Source organism: Sus scrofa, chromosome 17, assembly GCF_000003025.6.
Source record: "Sus scrofa isolate TJ Tabasco breed Duroc chromosome 17, Sscrofa11.1, whole genome shotgun sequence".
In the NCBI taxonomy this organism is placed as follows: domain Eukaryota; kingdom Metazoa; phylum Chordata; class Mammalia; order Artiodactyla; family Suidae; genus Sus; species Sus scrofa.
In genome coordinates this window covers 61,990,464-62,010,370 of record NC_010459.5, presented here as the reverse complement: position 1 = coordinate 62,010,370, position 19,907 = coordinate 61,990,464, and the positions used below count along the sequence as shown (strand labels likewise).

Sequence of the window (19,907 nt, the reverse complement as noted above, 5' to 3'; positions counted from 1 at the left end):
GGGCGGGGTGAGCTCTGCCCTCACCCCTCGGATGAGGAAGCTGAGCCGTGAGAGCAGAGCTGCCCGGTGGGGGCCTCTCAGGTGCTGCCCCGGCCGAGGGCTGAGGCTCCGGGCGTTGTCACAGCAGCCCAGGATGCAGGCGCCATGCTTGTCCCTCTATCCCTGGGACCAGGGCAGGGAGGGCTGGGTGGGGAAGTGGGTGGGGTGCTCAGGTCCTCTGCCTGAGAGGTGCCCCTGCCCCTGTGGACGTCACCACAGCTGCCCCTCCCCGACTCATTGCCACCCGCTGTTCCCCTGGGTGCATGGCTGCCAGCCTCCTGATCCATGAGCCTGAGCTCCACCCTGGCTACTGGGACATGTCAGGGACTCGCTGAACGCTGCTGCTGCAGGCTGGGCTTGGGCAGGGACCTGGCCGAGGGTACGTCCTCCACGGGGACAGGGAGGGCCGTGGTTGGCTGCAGGTGCTGGTCCTGCTGCGGGACCCCTATGACCTGTGTCACTCCCGGCCCAGAGGTGCCGGCTGTGAGGGTGACAGCCCAGCCCGCCTCCGGGAGGGACAGCCTCGGGGGCTCCAGTGGGATGGGGCTGAGGCTGGACTCCTCCTGGGCCCCCTCCTGCTGACACTGCTGTCCAGGAGCTACCGTCCCTCCCGACCCAACCTCTCCTGCAGGCTGCAGGCAGAACAGAGACGGTGACCTGGGCGACTCCCTGGGCTGCAGGCTGGGAGAGGCCGCTGGGCACGTGTCTGGGCACCGTCGAATGTCGGCACCGACTCCTGGGCAGCCCGGACAGACAGGCCGACAGCATCTCTCTGACCGTTGTCAGGAGGGGAGGGGCGGGGGCAGCAGGCGCCTCGGGGGCCCCCAACTCAGCACCCCAGGTTCCCCCAGAATAAAAAGCATCCAAGACCTTCTCTGCTGAGCCCAGGTTCCTGTGGAGGGGGTGTGAGTGCAGCTGCCAGCGCCCAGGCCGAGCACCTGCCTGTCCATCCAGGTGGGCCTGGGGGACGCCCCTCCATCTTTAACGAGGAGCGGGTGTCTGTCCCATTGACATGACTCCCTGGCAATCAGCTCAGCAGAGAAAGTGCAGCCTCCCAGTCCGTGGGTGCCTGCCACTTGTGGATGGTCCTTTTTCCCTCTCTCTTTTTGAGCAAGACTCGCACATAGAAAGAAGCTTCCCCCGGGCACGTGTTATCCTCTGCAGAGCCCTTGTCCGGCTAAGTGGAAGCCGGCCCGGGGACTGGCCAGCAACGAAGGTCACAAGCGCCTTCACTTTCACTGAAATAGAAACAGCTCCACGGAGGAGACATTGAGAAACAAGAACTCTGCCGTTTTTAGAACCAAATGTAAAAACCCGCAGGAGTGAAGCTGGGGTCGAACGGAAGCTTTGCTTGCTGCTGCGACAGGCTGTCTGCCCATCCGCCCCCAGAGGACACTCGCAGCTGGCTAATTGACACCTGGTGCCTCGGCTGGCTCTGTCCTCGTTTCTCAGAGAGGAAGTGGAGCATGAGGACGGAGCCACGACGTGCAGGGATGGAGGGCTTCATGGAGGAGGCAACCCTGGGGCCCGACGGAACAGGTAGGGGTGCAGGGGCAGCTGAGACCATCCCCCTCCCTGGACTGGAAGGCCTCCTGGCCCTTCCTCCAGGAAGCCCTCCTTGCTCCACGAAGCCTGACACGGGTTGCAATTCGACGTCACGCCTCCTTACCCTCACAGGGAGCCCGGGGAGGGGTGCGAGGAGCTGGCTTGGCCCTGTGTTTGTCCCGAATGTGCCTGGGCTTTGGGCATCTCGGGCCGTCCTGGAACTGGCACTGTCTGCTGTGACGGGGGTGAGCGGTGCAGGGAGCTGGGAGCAGGGTTGGCCCTGCCCTGGTCACAGCCCTGCGGAGCCCAGGACACAGCTGCTCCGTCCCTGGGGCCACTTGCTGGCCCCTGCCCAGGGGCCAGACGTGGCCAGTCTGAGATGACATGTCTCCTCAGACCCCTGGGAGGGACCCGGTGCGCTGGGAAGTAGCTCACAGCGGCATCTTGGTGCCCATGCCCATCTGCCAGGGGCGACACAGCAGCTCCACGCTGGCCCTCAGGAAGGTCCTGCTGTTTGTCCAGGGGCCACTCGCCCTAGAAGCTTTCAGAGAGGACACCTGGTCCCAGGTCCACCTGTTCTGGCCCGAGGGGCTCCTCCAGCACCCTGGACACGTGTCCTTGTGCAAATTCACATCCAGCTACCCCGCTGTGCCCCCATCGCTCTACCACCCGCCTGGGGTTCAGAGCCTCTGCCAAGGCCATCGGCAGGGACGCTGCTCAGACAGGCTTCTGCTGAGCTCCCCCAGCCCCGCAGAGCGCAAAGCTGGCTCCAGACCCGCCTGCGGGATGGGCCCCATCACAGGGAAGGAAGCCATGTTTCCAGACGCAGACGGCCTGGTTTATTTTCGGGGCAGAGGCAAAAAAGCTGTGCGCGCATGGATCGCTCCGGCACTCGGCCCCACCTGTTCCCACAAACTCGGGGCTGGGCCTCCCTGCGGCCCCATTCTCGCTCCCAGCCCTTTGGCTCCCCGCTGCATGGCGAGCTGGGGACCGTGCCCCTGCACAGGGCTGGGAGCGCGCAGAGGCAGCTGCAGAGAGGAGACCCGTCTGCGGGGCTGTCTGTGTGCAGAGGCCTCGCACCTGGCCCCGGGCTGAGGGGGCCGCGTGGGGACAGATGTGACCTGACCTGGTTTCCCCGTCGGGCCAGACAGTCTCCACAAGGGCACCGGAGACTCTGGGGCCAATGAACACAGGTGACACCCAAACCCTCTCCTTCCCGCTGGGCACCGCTGACGAACCCGAGCCCCCCACTCTGGCCCCACTGAAGCAGCTGGTTTATTGGCTGGACTCAGAGCGACAGACAGACGCACAGCATCTGGTTTTCAACGCGATCCCAAAGGTGACGTGTGACACGCCCATGCTGGCAGGGACACACATGGGCCGTGAGCATCCTACAGCGTCCGTTGCCCCCTCGGTAGGAAGGGGCGAGCAGATGCCCGGTTGGCACCAGAGGTGTCCCCAGTGTTTGTCGAGGTGACACAACTTGACACCCCAATCAGCAAACTGGGGCGTTCCCATTGTGGCTCAGCAGGGACGAACCCGATGAGGATCCATGAGGGTGTGGGTGCCACCCCTGGCCTCCCTCAGGGGGTCGGGGATCCGGGGTGAAAGTCACAGACCCGCCTGGAGCCCAAAGGAGGGCTGTGGAGCCACAGACTGCACCACACCCTCTCTGCCACGGCTGGTCCCCGCAATCTGACCACTCCCCGGCCCCCGTCGGCTGTCACGGGCACCCGGCCTCCCACAGCAGGCTCCCACGTAGCCATCACATCCACCTGAACTTGACTTTGGCTCAAAACGGCAGCAGATAGGACTAAGCAGGAAGCAGCCGCACACTCCAGCTGCAACGGGCAGAGCTTTCAGCCAAGGTGCAGCCTGACCAGGTGAGAACAGGTGGGGCTGGTGACAAGGTGTGAACAGGTGGGAATAGTGACAAGGTGACAGGTGGGCCAGTGACCAGGTGAGAACAGGTGGGAGTAGTGACAAGGTGAGACCAGGTGGGACAGTGACAAGATGAGAACAGGTGGAGCTGTTGACAAGGTGTGACCAGGTGGGACTGGTGACAAGGTGAGACCAGGTGGGGCTAGTGACAAGGTGTGAACAGGTGGGAATAGTGACAAGGTGAGACCAGGTGGGACAGTGACAAGGTGAGAACAGGTGCAGCCTGACAAGGTGAGAACAGGTGGGGCTGGTGACAAGGTGAGACCAGGTGGGACAGTGACAAGGTGAGAACAGGTGCAGCCTGACAAGGTGAGAACAGGTGGGGCTGGTGACAAGGTGAGACCAGGCGGAGCTAGTGACAAGACGTGAACAGGAGGAAGTAGTGACAAGGTGAGGACAGGTGGGGCCACTGACAAGGTGTGACCATGTGGGACTACTGACAAGGTGAGACCAGGTGGAGCTAGTGACAAGGTGTGACCAGGTGGGAATAGTGACCAGGTGAGACCAGGTGGGAGTAGTGACCAGGTGAGACCAGGTGGGACAGTGACAAGGTGAGAACAGGTGGAGCTGTCGACAAGGTGTGACCAGGTGGGACTGGTGACAAGGTGAGACCAGGTGGGGCTAGTGACAAGGTGTGAACAGGCGGGAGTAGTGACAAGGTGAGGACAGGTGGGACCACTGACAAGGTAAGAAGTAGGAGTAGTGACAAGGTAAGACCATGTGGGACAACCTGCCAAGGTGAGAACAGGTGGGGCCACTGACAAGGCTGGGCAGGGAGGCCAACTGGCCTGGGCTGTGCAGGACTCCGAGGCTCCCACCAGGGAAGCTCTCTCCACCCCCAGCCGAGGGACTGGGGAGTGGGCAGTGACAGAGCCCATGGCTGCGTGGGGAGACGGCACCCCCTGCAGAGCCGGGAGGAAATGGGGCCCCAGTTCACCCACCACCCCCGTGTCTCCTGCGTCTCCACGGGCCTCGCCCGGCTGGGGCAGGGCCAGCGATAAGGACCCAAAGGTGGAGGGGATCTGGGTGAGGGGACAGACAGACACTGCCCAGTGTGTCGCCCACAGCATCTCTTCACCCGGATGGTACGAGGGGGCTCACCACGGGTCAAATGAGGATATGTACGGAAGGCGACTGGCGGCCTGCCTGACCCGCGTCCTCTCCTCCCCAGCGTCCCGCCCTCCCCAGGCTGCGTCCTTGTAGGAGGCGGGGGCATTTCCTCTGCTGAGGATGCGGGGGGGCCCCCCTGCGCTGGCTGCTCCTGGGACTGTCCTGGGCACTGTCGCTGGGGCGGGGGGTGGGGGGAGTGAGGTCTGTGTTCAGCCCCTCCTGTTCTTGCCCAGCGTTTCCCCAGGGGGTGAGGTGGCTGGGAGGGTGAGGTGACCTGGGCAGGTAGCACGCCGGGGCCACCCCCTGTCAGGAAAGCTGGCCCTGGTCCCGCTTCCTGTCTCTGCCCTTGGAGTGTGGTCTAGTGGGGTTGTTGGTGGCCCCAAAAGCTACGTCCAGTCCTAGCTGCCGGAACCCATGGACGTGACCGTATTTGGGAAGAGGGGTCTGCACATGCGATTAAGGATCGCAAGACGAGGTCACCCTGGATTGGGGTGGGTCCTAAAGCCGATGACAAGTGTCCCTAGGGAGAAGCAGAGAGGAGGGACGCACGGGGGAGAGTCCACATAAAGACAGAGGCGGAGCCGGGAGGGAGGTGGCCACAAGCCCAGGGACACCTGGGCCACCAGAAGCTGGAAGAGGCAGGAGGGACCCGCCTGCGAGCCTCCGCGGAGCACGGCCCTGCTCACACCCTGGTTTCGGAGTCTGACCTCCAGACTGCGAAAGAACGGAATTCTGTGGTTTTGAGCGGCCTGGTCTGTGGTCCTTTGCTGTCACGGCCCCAGGGGGATCAGCTCACAAGACCAGGGCGTGTCCCGTGGCCTCCGCGACAGGCAGAAGCACAAAAGGTGTTTGGGGTCAGAGCTTTTCTGAAACGGGAATGTCCGCCCCTGGTGGATTCAGCTGGAGGCTTTCCGAGCGTCTCCGAGCTGCTGTCCAGACCTGCCGCCGGTGGAGGGATTTTTAATACTCGGGACGGGTGTCTCCTAAACAAGCTGTCAGGAAAACAAATGGCAGGAAGTTGAGCGGGTATTGGCCGCGTCGGAGTGCCCTGCAATTCTCCGCGTCGAGTCTGCAGGCGAGTTTGACAGGGCGGGGGCCCGGCGGCGCCTCTCTGTTCCAGAAAAGCCTCCCTCGGTGGGGTGCGCTGTCTGCGCGGCGGCTCGCCGTGGCTGGCTGCGGCTTCTGCCCCATCTGCTGGGCCTCTGAGGGCACAGAGGGTCCACCGTCCTCAGGGCCGCACCCCGAGACGTGCGCCCCTTCAAGCCCTCGTGTGCCCGTCGCCTCCAGCCCAGGCAGAGCTGGTCACCCCGCGAGAGGCTCAGGGGGACCTCGGCAGACGGGCTCGGGCTGGGCAGGAGCCGGGAGCCAGACGTCCTACCAGTGGCCGCTCTCCTTCTCTCCCCCAGCAAAAGCCTTGGGGACATCACTGCGGGTGTCAGCCCGGGCGACCCCTTGCTCTGGGGCCCTCCGTCCTACCTCCAGCTCTGGCTGCTGGTGCCTGTGCCCCTGACCTGCTGACACGAGGAGGCCGCTGGAGAACCCTTCTCCGAAGCTCGGCCCAGCCTCTGGCAGCCCATCGCCGGCGGGGGTGGGGAACACAGGGGTGATGTTACGGGGCGCCCCACCTCCCAGCACAGTCCAGAGAGGGGTCTCGGGACCACGTGGCCACGAGGGACCCTGGGATGGAGAGGTCCCTGCCCCCCCCTGCCACCCTGGTGCACCTTCCTTTAAGGGTCCTGGGAGCTGCCGGGGAGCCCAAGTCGGGAGTTTGGGGGGGGTGAGGCGGCCCAGATGGAAGACCTCCCCACTCCCACCCCAGCAATAAATAGTGACCCTGGACAGGCGCTTCCGACCATGCACGTCCTGTCGGGCGCAAAGCCCGAAGCTGACCGATTCACAAACGAGCCGGTCTTTGATTTTGACCCCGGCCCGGAGGGTCTTCAAGGGCTTGACGCGTGGGGCTCCCAAGGGACTCGCCCCGGATTCACCGTTCCTGCCTCCTGACCCTCGGGAGCTGGAGGGCTACGGTCCTGCCTGACGACTGTCCTGGACCGCAGCATCCCGGGCCTTTTCTGAGCAGCTACAACTTAGTGATGCCTGAACACGGATCCTTCCCAACAACCCCAGGACTCTCTGAACTTCAGGAGGTTGGAAGTGGCGTGTTTATTTACTTTTTTAAATAGAGGAACCATTTTTGAGTTACAAGGCACAAAACTCACTGAAGAATGCTCTTAACCTTTCAATATGTCAAGAGAGAGTTACTGAATTTACAATAAACCTCCTTTTAACAGACAATGAGCTAAAAATGTTTGAAATCCAAATAAGGCTGCCCTTTTTTTTTATAAGCCTCAGTACAGGATTTACTCAAGCACAGTGGCTGTCTTCCACTTTATGTTTCTAGAATAACTATGTTTCTTTTTACATATTCCTTCACAGCATTGTTTTAATAATCCCTTTGAACCAAGTCTTTTGTCATAAGCTGCCTCAGATGTTTTTGAAAGTAGGCCGTGTTTAAAATCCACAGATGCCTCTCACTTGGGGTACTGGCCCCGCTCTCTTGTCATAAACAACTATAAAGTCATACACGACTTGCCAGGCGCTGTTTTCAGACACTGGACAAGCCACAGAGCAAAGACCACGGTCGCCGGGAGCAGGGAAAGTGCAGGGTGAGTCCCGCTGTTACCCCGATCACCTCTGAGGGCCACGCTCCTGATTGTGACATCGGGAGTGTGGCAGAGCCTGGCTACTCCAGGGAGAAGGCGGAAATCGGAGCTCAATCTGCAGAGCAAGGCGCTGGGGGGAGGGCCTGCCTGGGGGCTCTCCTGTGGGTCTGGGCTGGCTGGGACCTTGGGGGGCTAATGGGAGGGCCGCTACACTCGGGCAGAGCTGGAGTGGGGAGGAGAGTGTCCTGCGGAGACCCCAGCAGGTCTGCACCTTCGGAGCAAGGACCACGCCCTCGAGGAAGGCCAGGTCTCCACCCACCCTAACTAAGCCTAAAAGCCAACACCGAGTCACACAGTCAAGAGGACGAGCCCGCAACTGAACGGGCTGCTAGAACAAGAGCCGACACCCTTCTAAAGAAGATAGCAGAATCCAGCGTCTCATCAATGTGCCATCTGCCACGTCCAGTGGAAGTCAAAAATGACTAGACACGCGAAGGCAGAGGGCAGCGTGACCCACGAGCAAGGGAAAAAGAAGCCAATAAAAACAGACCTCCAGGGGAGCAGTGGGCATGGGAGATTTAAGGGTGAGCGGGTGTAGTGTGGCCCCTTCGTGGACTCTGGTCACTTAATGGTGATAGCCCTGGAGCAGCCGGCACAGAAGCAGACACAGAGAGGCAGGTCTCAAGGCCAGTGCAGGGAACGAAGCCCGAGGACCAGGAAACGAGTATGGGAGGGAAGCTCAGCAAGGAGACAGCTGGAAGGGGGCCCCGAACTCTGTGTGTGCACTGACACCAATCCCGAGGTTCCCACTGCTCCACGTGTGGGTGGAACACACCTAAAACCAGAGCAAAGTATGTGAAAATGGAACTGTGATCCAAGACTACACCCTGAATGGCGCACACGGTGGGGGGGACTGAACAGCACAGCCAAGGACTTGAAAACAGAACTGACCCAGGAACGACCACCAACAGACGGTAAGACACAACTCCAGTTCTAACTGGGCTGACGGCGAACAGAAAAGGATCAGCTGAAAACATCAACATTCCCCAGAGGATTTTAACATAACCCCAAATACCAAAATGGTCAGGAAGTGATCCCAAATCACTTGACATTGAAAGAACCAGCACAATACGACGAACTCCCAAGGAAACGTCCATCGGCACATACCGCCCTCAAGAAGACTCAGATGATGGAATCACCAGGGACTTTAGAGTAAGTATCGTAACCACACTCCTTGAGGCAAAGGGCACCCCCCTGAAATGCCTGGAAAGGTAAAGTCCTTAAAAGAGAAAAAGAAACTACATCAAAAGAATCAAGGGAAGCTTTAGAACGAACACAACATTATCAACCAAATTCACCGTAAAGGAACAATACGCCCGATGATGACAGGATACGGAGCCTGCGAGTATCATTCGCCAACACAGACCATCACCCAAGACCTTCAAACAAATATTAACACAGCTACAGCGTGGATGTTGTGAAAGTATGTTCTCTGAACACATGGAATTAAGTTAGAAATCAATAACAAAATGTAATCCGGAAAATCTCCAAACTTGTGGAAGTTAACACACCTCTCAAAGAGAAGACACTTTCTAAAAAGAAAGGAGAATTTTTTTTTCTTCTGCTTTTTAGGCTGCACCTGTGGCATATGGAGGTTTCAGGCTAGGGGTCCAGTCGGAGCTACAGCTGCTGGCCTACATACACCGCAGTTCACGGCAATGCCAGATCCTTAACCCACTGAGTGAGGCCAGGGATCGAACCCACATCCTTGTGGATACTAGTCAGATTTGTTTCCTCTGTGCCACAATGGGAACTCCAAAAAAAGAAAATATTTTGAGCTGAATTAGAATACAGTATTTCAAAATTTTTGAGACACTACTAAAGCAGTATTTAGGAGAAGGTTTTAGCATTCAGTGTTTACATTAGAAAAAACGAAAGGTCTTGAATCAATAATCTAAGCTTCCATCTTAAGAAATCTAGGAGCATGAGAACAAATTAAATTCAAGGCAAACAGAAAAAGGAAATGCACTTGGGAACAGAAATAAAATAAAAAACAGAAAGACAATTTAAAAAAAAATCAATGAGGGCAGATGCAGATTTAACTAATATTAGGCATGAAAAAGGAGCTACCATTACAGACCCCACAGACACTATAAGGACAATAAAGGAAAACGACAAACATGCTTGTGCCAAAGTCATGACAATGGGTCAGTTCACTGGAAGACAGAAATGGCCACAACTTAGCCAAGAAGAAACGCATAACCTGAACGTCCTATGAGAGGGGTTGAATTAGAAACCCTCCCACAGGACTCAGGCCCAGACGGTTTCACTGACGTGGTCTACCAAACCTTTCAAGAGGAAATAATAGCCACTCTACCCCAGCTCTTTCAGAAAACAGAAGAGGAGCAGACACTTTCCAGCTCATTTCATGAGAGGGCAAATTGTCTTGATACTGAAGCCAGACAAAGACATCACAAGAAAATAAAATCCTAGACTACAATCTCTCATGAACATAGATACGAAATTCTCAATAAAATATTAGCAAATCAAATCCAGCAACATATTAAAAGACAATACCCAGACAAAACTTTCCTTAAAAAAGACACATGCACCTGCATGTTCACTGCAGTACTATTCACAACAGCCAAGACATGGAAACAACCCACACGTCCATTGACAGATGACAGGATTAGGAAGATGTGGTATAGGGAGTTCCCATCATGGTGCAGTGGTTAACAAAGCTGACTAGGAACCATGAGGTTGCGGGTTCAATTCCTGGCCTTGCTCAGTGGGTTTTTGGATCTGGTGTTGCCGTGAGCTGTGGTGTATTTCACAGACGCAGCTTGGATCCCATGTTGCTGTGGCTCTGGTGTGGGCCGGTGTCTACAGCTCCAATTAGACCCCTAGCCTGGGAACCTCCATATGCTGTGGGTGTGGCCCTAGAAAAGGCAAAAAGACCAAAAAGAAAAAAGAAAAAAAAAGGGGGGGGGAGTTCCCGTCGTGGCGCAGTGGTTAACGAATCCGACTAGGAACCATGAGGTTGCGGGTTCGGTCCCTGCCCTTGCTCAGTGGGTTAACGATCCGGCGTTGCCGTGAGCTGTGGTGTAGGTTGCAGACGCAGCTCGGATCCCATGTTGCTGTGGCTGTGGCATAGGCCTGTGGCTACAGCTCCAATTCGACCCCTAGCCTGGGAACCTCCATATGCCACAGGAGCGGCCAAAGAAATAGCTAAAAAAAAAAGACCAAAAAAAAAAAAAAAAAGGAAGATGTATATATACACAATGGAATATTACTTGGCCATAAAAAAGAATGAAATAATGCCATTTGTAGCAACATGGATGGAACTAGAGACTCTCATACTGAGTGAAGTATGTCAGAAAGAGGAAGACAAATACCATATGATATCACTTACATCTGGAATCTAATATATGACACAAATGAACCTTTCCACAGAAAAGAAAATCATGGACTTAAGAGAATAGACTTGCGGTTGCCCAGGGGGAGGGAGTGGGATGGATTGGGAGCTTGGGGTTAAGAGATGCAGACTATTGCCTTTGGACTGGATAAGCAATGACATCCTGCTGTGTAGCACTGGGAACTTTGTCTAGTCACATGTGATGGAGCATGATAATGAGAAAAAAGAATCTATACACGTATGTGGAACTGGGTCACCATGCTGTACAGTAGAAAATCGACAGAACACTGTACCCCAGCTATAGCGGAAAAAAATTAAAATCATAAAAAAAAAATAAAGCCAAGACCAATGGTTTTTTGAGTAAAAAAATAAATAAAAGTAAAAAAACCAAAAATGAATAAAAGGATAATACATGACCAAGTGGAGTTTGTCCTAGGGCTGTGAGGCTGGGTCAACATTGAATTAATGAATGTTTTCTACTGAAGTACGGCTTCTAGAGTCTCAAATTCATGGCGACTGAGAGGAGAGGGTGGTTTCCAGGGGCTGGAGGACGGGTGAATGGGGAGCAGTCGCTTAACGGGTTTCTGTTTGGGAAGATGAAGAAAGTTCTGGAGATGGATTGCGGTGATGGCTGCACAAAATATAAATGTACTTAACACTGCTGAACTGGGCATTCGAAAATGGATGACATGGTGAATTTTATGTTATGCATATTCTACCATAACAAGCAATTAATATGATGCACCATTTTAACTGACTAATGAAGAAAAACCACACAAGCATAGCAATACAGGCAGAAAAAGCACGGGACAAAATCTTACCTGCCTTCATGATAAAAGAAAACTCTCAGCAAACAAAGCATAGAAGGGAACTTCACTCACCTGATAAGAAACATCTACTACAAACTTAACTAAACTAAGAAACTCATACTTAATTATAAAGATGAAAGTCTTTCTAAGATGGGTAACAAGGCAAGAAACTTTTCCCTTCCGCCCCCATTAAACTAAAGATCATACTAGAAGGAGTTCCCGTCGTGGTGCAGTGGTTAACGAATCTGACTAGGAACCATGAGGTTGCGGGTTCGGTCCCTGCCCTTGCTCAGTGGGTTAACGATCCAGCGTTGCCGTGAGCTGTGGTGTAGGTCGCAGACGCGGCTCGGATCCCGCGTTACTGTGGCTCTGGCGTAGGCCAGCGACTGCAGCTCTGATTAGACCCCTAGCCTGGGGACCTCCATATGCCATGGGAGCAGCCCAAAGAAATAGCAAAAAGACAAAAAAAAAAAAAAAAAAAAAAAAAAAAAAAGATCATACTAGAAATTACAGCCAGACAAATAAGACAAGAAAAGGAAATTAAAGATTGGGAAGGGATGAAATAAAACCTTCTCTATTCACAAACATCACTGTCCACATAGAAAAGCCTAGGGAACATACAAAGAAATCTCTAGAATTAGTGTATTTATCACAATTGTAAGATAAAAGGTCAATAACTAGAAATCAATCACATCTCTATGTACTAGCCATGAAAAACTGGAAATAGAAAAAAATTTTAACTACATATATAGTAATTCCCAAAGAGAGTTCCCTGGTGGCCCAGCAGGTTAAGGATCCAGGGACGTCACTATTGTAGCTTAGGTCACTGCTGTGGCATGTGTCACTGCTGTGGCGCAGGTTCAAACCCTGGTCCAGGAACTTCCCCATGCCATGGGCATGGCCAATTAAAAAAAATTCCCAAGACATGAATACTGCAATATAAATGGCGGAAAATACGTATAAAATCCGTATGCTGAAAACTACCGCTTGTGGAAAAAAAAAAAATCCAAAAAGACCTAAATAAATGGAGAGGTGGATTTGGAAAGCTCAGTGTCACGGTGCCAGGTCTCCCCACGTTGATCTACAGATGAACACACCCCCAGTCAAAATCCCTGTAGGCTTCATCACAGATGCTGAAAATCTGATGCTCAAATCAGGCCCAGGGCCGAGGGTGCGGGGGGCGAGCTGACTCCATGAAAGCCAAGGACCTGGAGTAGCCGCAACGGTTCTGGAAAAGAACACAGTTGGAGGCTCGTGCTATTTGAACGACGACCTACAAAGCTTTGGGAACCGAGACTGGGGGGCTGGGGGCTGCCCAGACGCAGCGGGGATGGAAGGAGCAGGTAAGAGTCTGGATGTAGCCCCCCATATTTGACCTCGTGCAACAAGACCTCAAAGGAGAAAAGACCATCTTTCCGTGGGCGGCGTGGATGTTTTGGACGTGGGTGCCCAGCGAGGACCCGGAGCTCACACCCTATGGAAAAAGGAACTCAAAATGGGTCATACGCCCGACTGTAAAACACAGAAGCACAGAGATTCCAGATGATAAGCGAGAAAAACATCTTTGTGGCCTTGGGGTAGGCCCAACACCCAACCGTGATCCTTTAATTTTCTTGATGAATGGGGTTTTTGTCAAAATTCAAACTCGTTTCTCTGTTTCGTGGAATGTTAGGAAAATGCAAAGATAACCCGCAGAAGAAGAAATTTGCAAATCACGTATCTGACAAAGGACTTGCACGCAGAATATTCTAAAAACGCTCAAAAGTCCACAAAAAGAAACCAGAATCCTGTCGTTGCTCAGCAGGTTAAGAACCCGACTAGGATCCGTGAGGATGCAGGTTCAATCCCTGGCCTCCCTCAGAGGGTTAAGGATCCAGCGTTGCTGAAAGCTGTGGTGTAAGTCACAGACACGACTCAGATTGGGCGTTGCTGGGGCTCTGGTGGAGGCCAGCAGCTGCAGCTCTGATTCAGTCTCTGGCTTGGGAATCTCCATATGCTGCAGGTGCAGGCCTAAGAAAGCAAGCAAGCAAACAACCCAATTTTAAAAATAAGCAAATACTGGAACAGACGCTTTACCAAAGAAGATATACAGACATCAAATAAGTACCTGAAAAGATGCTTACTATCATGAGTCATTAAGGAAATGCAAATTAAAACCTCAGTAAGACGCCACTCCACAGCACTGGGGTGGATAAATGAAAACAGCAGACAAAGCCAGACTCTGACGATAGCAGGAGCGTGTCGGGACGCATGGAACCGCCCCTCCGCGTTGCTGGTAGGTGTTCACTTCGGAAAGATCTGGCAATTTCCTATGAGGTGAGATCCACTTCCTGTGCGACCCAGAAACCTGACTTCTAAGTGTTTCCTCGTGAGAAGTGAGAGCCTAAGTTCACACGCCGGCCTGTCCATGAATATGCTCAGCAGCTTTATGCGTAATTGCTCAAAACTGGAACCACCCACAGTCCTTCAACCAGTGAATGGATAAACACACCCTGGAGATTCTGTACGATGGACTCCAGTTCCACACACAGAAGGAACGCGCTGTCCACACTGACGACGGCCCGGCTGGCCCTCCGGGCGTCGTGCAAGTGAAGGAAGCCAGACCCCGGGCTCCTGGACCTGGCATCCGAGTCAGGGCCAGGGCTGGGGCTGGGGGTGAGCTGACTCCATGAGACTGGGCTCGACGTTGCAGGGGCTGGTGACAGGCTGTAACTCAAAAATTCGCCAAAGAAAAAAGAATTCCGTGGCGGCCGGGTGGTTTAAGGATTCAGCTGCTGTGGCACAGATTCGACCCCCAGCCCCAGAACTTCTGCAGGCCGTGGGCTCGCCCCCGCCGCCCCCGCACAAAAGAAGAGACAGGAAAACTGGATCTGGTATCGGATCCTTTCCCACCTTCTCTGCCCCCACCTGGGACCCCACGGCAGCCCCCGGCCCATCCTCCCCGTCCCCCCAGCTCTCCCAACAAGGCAGCAGAGCGCCCCACATGGCTGTCCGCTCAGGCTCCCACCGGGCCCATTTCCCTGGAGAAGGGATGCTGCCTCCTCCACGAGGCCCTCCGTGATCGTCTCTCACGTCTTGGCCTGCCCTGTGCTCACCCGCTGGGCCACGCCACTCCCGGTGGCCCTCCAGAGGACACGCCAGCCGCAGCCCCTCCGGCTGTCCCCTCCCTGCAACCTCCTTCCCCGACGCTGTCACACCTGCTCCTTACCCGTCTGTGAGATCTTCTCTGACCCGAGATGTCACCCCGCTAACCCCCCCACCGCCCCCGTGCATGTTTCCTCGGCTGCCCTTGCCGCTTGCAACCACCACATAAGATGCTCATTCATGTCGCCAATTGGCTGTGTCCTCTGCTGGGACACGTGCTTCACGGGGCAGAAATCCTCGCAGCGCCCCCCATACTTCGCACACGTGCTCAGCCAGTGTGGGGTGGGGGCGTGCCATCACAGAGCTCAGTCGGGGATTCTACACACACACACACACACACACACACACATACACACACACACACACACGGCGCCACAGAGACAGGCTCAGGCCTCCACCCTCAGGCAGCAAATCTTTCTCAGGGGGGCTGGACCGTTGCTGTGGCTGGTCCCTGACCCTACAGGTGTGGGCGCAATGCCAGGCTCAGGACCCTCCTGCAGGACCCGGCCGCGTGCACACAGCCTGCACGGCGAGACTGAACGTGGACAGTGAGATCGGCTCCCAGCAAGTGGGAGGCCTGCCCCTGCTTGACGCCCCGGCTGGGCTGCGTGTAGGCAACTGAGACAGTGGACCCGTGAGTCACTGTCACCTCCAGCCGGCAGGCGAGGAGACCGAGCCACAGAAGGTCACATCGCTGCCCGGGCCCTGCCGCTGGCCGGGGTGAAGCTGGGACTTGACCTTGGGTCCTGGACCGCAGACAGCCCTTCCCGAGGAGCTCGGGTGCTCTGCCTGGCTCCCTGCCTCGGGGACGCAGAGCCCCACAGGTGCACACGTGCGATGTCCCCAAAGGGCAGGGACCCTGGCAGGCAGGGGCTCCGTCTCGGCCGCCTGCGGGAACAGCGGTACGGGTGGGCGCCGGGCCTGCTTGGGGACCCCCAACCCCCCCGCCTCGGTCCCTTCTTCAGACCTGAGCGGCCCGGCTGCTTCCTCTTGCGGGCTGTGCTTCCACCGCGGACGGCGAGGGCGGTGCCGGGGTGATGCGGGTCGGCGCGGGGGTCTTGGGGACCGGGCAGCGCCCACAGCTGAGAGCTCGGCGGCGCGGTCCGCTCGCGGGTCTGCGGATCGGGCTCTCAGCCCTGCCTCCCGGGTGCCTGGTTCCCTCTGGTGATGGGCGGGCGGGGAGGGGCGGCCGCCTGGGGCTTCGTGCTCCCAAGGGTGTTCCCAGGACCCCTTGGTCCTCTCCTGCCCTAAGCGCCCCCCCCCCCGACCACGCGACACAGGACCTGCCACCCAAACAGCCTTCAGAGGACCAGGCGCCCTGAGCTTTCGTTTCCGACACTCACGGAGGAGACGCAGCGTCTCCACAATGAAGTGACCTCTTGAGCCGAAGTTCCAGGAGTTTCCACAGACGCTGAGCCGTGGAGCGAGTAGCACAGTCAGGTCAGGACTCAGGACATTCATCAGCCACCGCCAACCCCACGGGCCCGGCCCCAGCCTGGCGGCCGCGGTCTCCCCTCCCCATCCCTCTCCTTCCAGAACAGCCGTCCGGGGTCGTGCAGCTGGAGGCCTTCTGAGGCCGGCTCCCTCCCGTGGCCCAGCGCGCTGTGACCTGCTTCCCGAAGACTAAAGACAGGCTGGAAACCCCGGCACCAGGGCCCAGAGCAGCCAGCACGGCGACAGAAGCTTGGGGCTGGCAGGGGTGGGCGGCTGGTGTCCAGTGGGATGGGGGTTCTGGACACGGGTGGGGGCGGTTCTGGACACGGGTGGCGGTGGTTCATTTACAGGTGGCTGAAGGGGTAAATCTGATGTGTCGACTTTACCGGAACAAGGAATGAAAGGCTCGCAATCCCTGTTCCCCTCGAAACACAAACCACCAGGAGAGACAGGACGCGGGCAGCTTCTTTGGGTGGAGGGAGCAGAGGGCGCCCCTCGCAGGCCCTGCGGTCCGGCTGGGCCCCCTGGGCGAGCCTCCCATGCTGCCCGCGTCGCGGCTGGCGCCCCAGTCCTCCGGAGCCGAGACCTGGGACTCGGCACGTGGGCTGCTGTCCCTGAGCTTGTGGGCGTCACCTGGGACGGCTGCTCAGGCGGTCCCCGCCCCCCTTGCTGCCCAGGACTGACTGTCCAGAGCCACGGGGCAGCTGCCAGGCCACGAGGTCCCACTGCACACTGGACTACGCCACCACCGAACCCTTGGGCCTCCTTAGGCCGCTGGCTCAACAGCCCCCTCAGGGCCGTTTGCCTTTCTGGACCACCGCCGGGTGGGAACCACGCCGTGTGCTCAGCTGCTGTGTCCTTAAGACCCTTTAATACAGAACAGCTCCCCTGGCCTCCCTGGCCTTTCACGACCTGGGCACCTCCTGAGCACAGGGTGGATGCTTGGAGAACAGCCCTCAATCGGGGGCGCGTTCCAGGTAGGGTGCCGCGCCCTCTGTGCACACAGCCGGATCTGCCACACTTCCCCAGTTCATATCACCCCTTGGGGGCCCTGGGACTCATCGAAATTCAGCCACAAGTGTCGCATCAGGGAAAGGAACGGGAGACACGAACGGGATGGCTGGGGGGTCGGCGGGCCCGGTGGCGGTGGCACAGGACGGAGCCACCCAGGAAAGGGTCAGCGGCCAGTTTTCTTCCGCTTTGTGGAGACAGGTCTCAGCTGCCTCCGCCTCCGCCGAATCCCGTCAGACCTCGACGGCCTGGGCGCTCAGGACGCCGCCCGGGGTCCACGTACCCACGGACCCGAGCTCCTCCTGCGTGGCCCCCACCCCTTCTGAAGCCGGCGCTGAGTGTGAACGGGCGGGGCTCCGTGGGCTCCTCCTGCCTGTGGACCCGGGACCTGGGCTCACTGTGATCTCTGCCCGCCCGCGGCTCCCCCGCCAGCCCCGGCTGCAAGCTCAGGAGACGCCAAGCTGTGTCCAGCAAAGACAAGTCAAAGCTGCTCAGAAATCCCCTCCAAACCACTCGTTCTAAACGTGACTTCTGTTTGCAAGTGTCAGGGATGGAAGGCCACAGGGGTGAAGGGCTGGCGGTCCTCGTGGGAGACACTTGGGCTGCAGTGGGGGGGTGGGGTCCCGTCTTGGAAAGGGGGGGCCGCTGCAATTGGCCTGCCTCTGCTCACTTCCACATGTGGTCCAGGAGAGGGAGACGCAGGGACAAAGGCGCCCAGCCCCTCTCTGGACAGACGTCACTGTGTAAAAACAGTGGATGCTGGCCCAGAAGCCCATGTGGGGACCCCCCACCCCAGGATGGCGGGTGGCGGTGGGAGGGGGAAGGCGGCAAGGCCAGGGCCCCCGGTGAGGGACATTCTTTCAGGCACATGGAGCAGCCCGCACGCAGGAGCCCTGGAAGCCTCGAGGAGCGGTCAACATCGGAGGGAAACAGGTCTCTGAAGACCAGGCCCTCAGTCTCTCCCAAGCACGGCCCAAGGCCTTTACAGAAAAGGAAACCCCCGCTCGCCGAGGGCACCAGGAAGCCAGCAAGAATTTAGTGAGTGCCGGGCAGTGCTGCAGCTGCAGGTGTGCACGTGTGTGCTCGACAGACATGCACCCAGCAGACAGACGATGGGGACCTGGCCCCCCTTCCCCTTCCACCTGCCCCCACCCCCGCCCCAAGCCAAAGGACTGTGAGGAGTGGCCCTGTGGGAGAGTGCACAGGGCATCTGATTCCTTGGAATCAGCAGAGGGGCCCCAGGAGTCAGAGTGGGCACCCTTTAAGGGGGCCGGGCTCCCTCCACTGTGGTTTGCTTTCAATGAACCAAACCCCACCCATCCTGGCTGAGCTCTGCGTGGGGGGCAGAGGGAGGGAGGGGGGCGCTGCGGACCCCTATCTGCTGACCCAAGCCGGACATGTCACACACTTGTAGGCAGGTGCCCTGGCTGCTGTCCCTCAGACCCCAGCCCCGGGCACAGCCCAGCAAGACCTCAAAGGAAGCTGGAAGGCAACTGCCACTGTTACGGCAGGCGCCCTGCCGCCGCCTGCTCTGACTCATCTCCCTGCTCCACGCGCTGCTGGGCCCTCCACGCAGGACACCTGTAGCCATCAGTTTTCAGGTCAGGTGAGGGGACCCAGGGCTTAATCCTGCCCACTGGTCCACCCCGGTGGTGGCCTGCAGAGGGTCAGCTGCAGCCCAGGGATGGACACACAGACACCAACTCCTGCCTCCCCCAGCATGCCAACTTCCCCACCCATGCCAGCCACACCCGGCACACTTTCTGCTGGGAGGCTGCTGCCGGCTCCGGCATGAAAGGACCGTCAGACCAGGTCCTCTGGGCCCCCTCCGGCTCCGCCCAGCTCCTTCCCCATCCATCCTGGTCTAGAGGCAGCACCCCAAACTCCAGGGTGGCCCACATCCTTGGGCCACCATGCTATTCAAAGGGGCGTCTCTGCCAGGACTGGCTCCTGTGGACGCCTCCTCCCACTTCAGGGCCCTGCCTGGACCGTCCCTGCCAGATAAGCCTTCTCTCCAGGGCCGGACTCCCCCGACCCCGCCAGGCCGCCTCCTCCAAGCTGATTCCTGGGGTGGGAGGGGGCTCTCATGTGCTTCACCGAGACCCTCAAGGGCTCTCGGCCTCCGGCTCCAGTGTTATTCCCTGCCCTCGGCCCTCGGCCCTCCGCCTGCCACCAGCCCCAGGACCTTAGGATTCTCCAGCACAAACGACATTCGTCACCCCCACAGCCAACGAGAGCGCCTCTGAGCACTGCTACCTGCCGGGAGCCATGCAAGCCCTCGCTCCGCCTTTACCCTTGAAGCCTCACCTCACAGGTGGGGCTCTGATTGCCCCATTTCACAGGTGAAAAAACTGAGCCCAACCTAAGGAACCATCCCCAGATGGCATCAGGTTCAGCTCTGTCCCCCCTCCCCGCCGCACGGGAGGTGCGGCCTGGGAGGAGGGTTCTGCGGCGGAGGAGGGGGGCTAGTCTCTGGGGAGCACAAAGCCCTTGGAGAAGCTGATGAAAGGGGAGCTCTCCAGAAAGAGGCCAACACCAGCACACGAGTGTACCTTACAGCTCAGCTGAGGCCCGTCCATAGATTCCCCCCTAAGATCTGGGGCTCCAGCTCCCTTTGATAGAGGGGGGATAAGATGGGGGCCCTGAGACCTGGCAGCCCTGAAGTGAAAGGTGGAAAGTGGGGGTCAGGCTGCTCTCAAGCACCGCCCCATCCCTTCCTGCACCCCGGCCTTCCATCCCTTCCTGCCTTCCCAGGAATAAAATTTTTTTGCGACATTTCTCCAACTTGCGGAACCC

At 57.6% G+C, this 19,907-nt stretch overlaps 1 protein-coding gene across 1 annotated transcript in view; it reads right to left on the bottom strand.

Moving 5' to 3' along the window:
* NTSR1 (neurotensin receptor 1) overlaps nucleotides 1-19,907 on the bottom strand; it is a 48,699-nt gene that overhangs the window by 27,929 nt on the left and 863 nt on the right. The window lies entirely within an intron of this gene.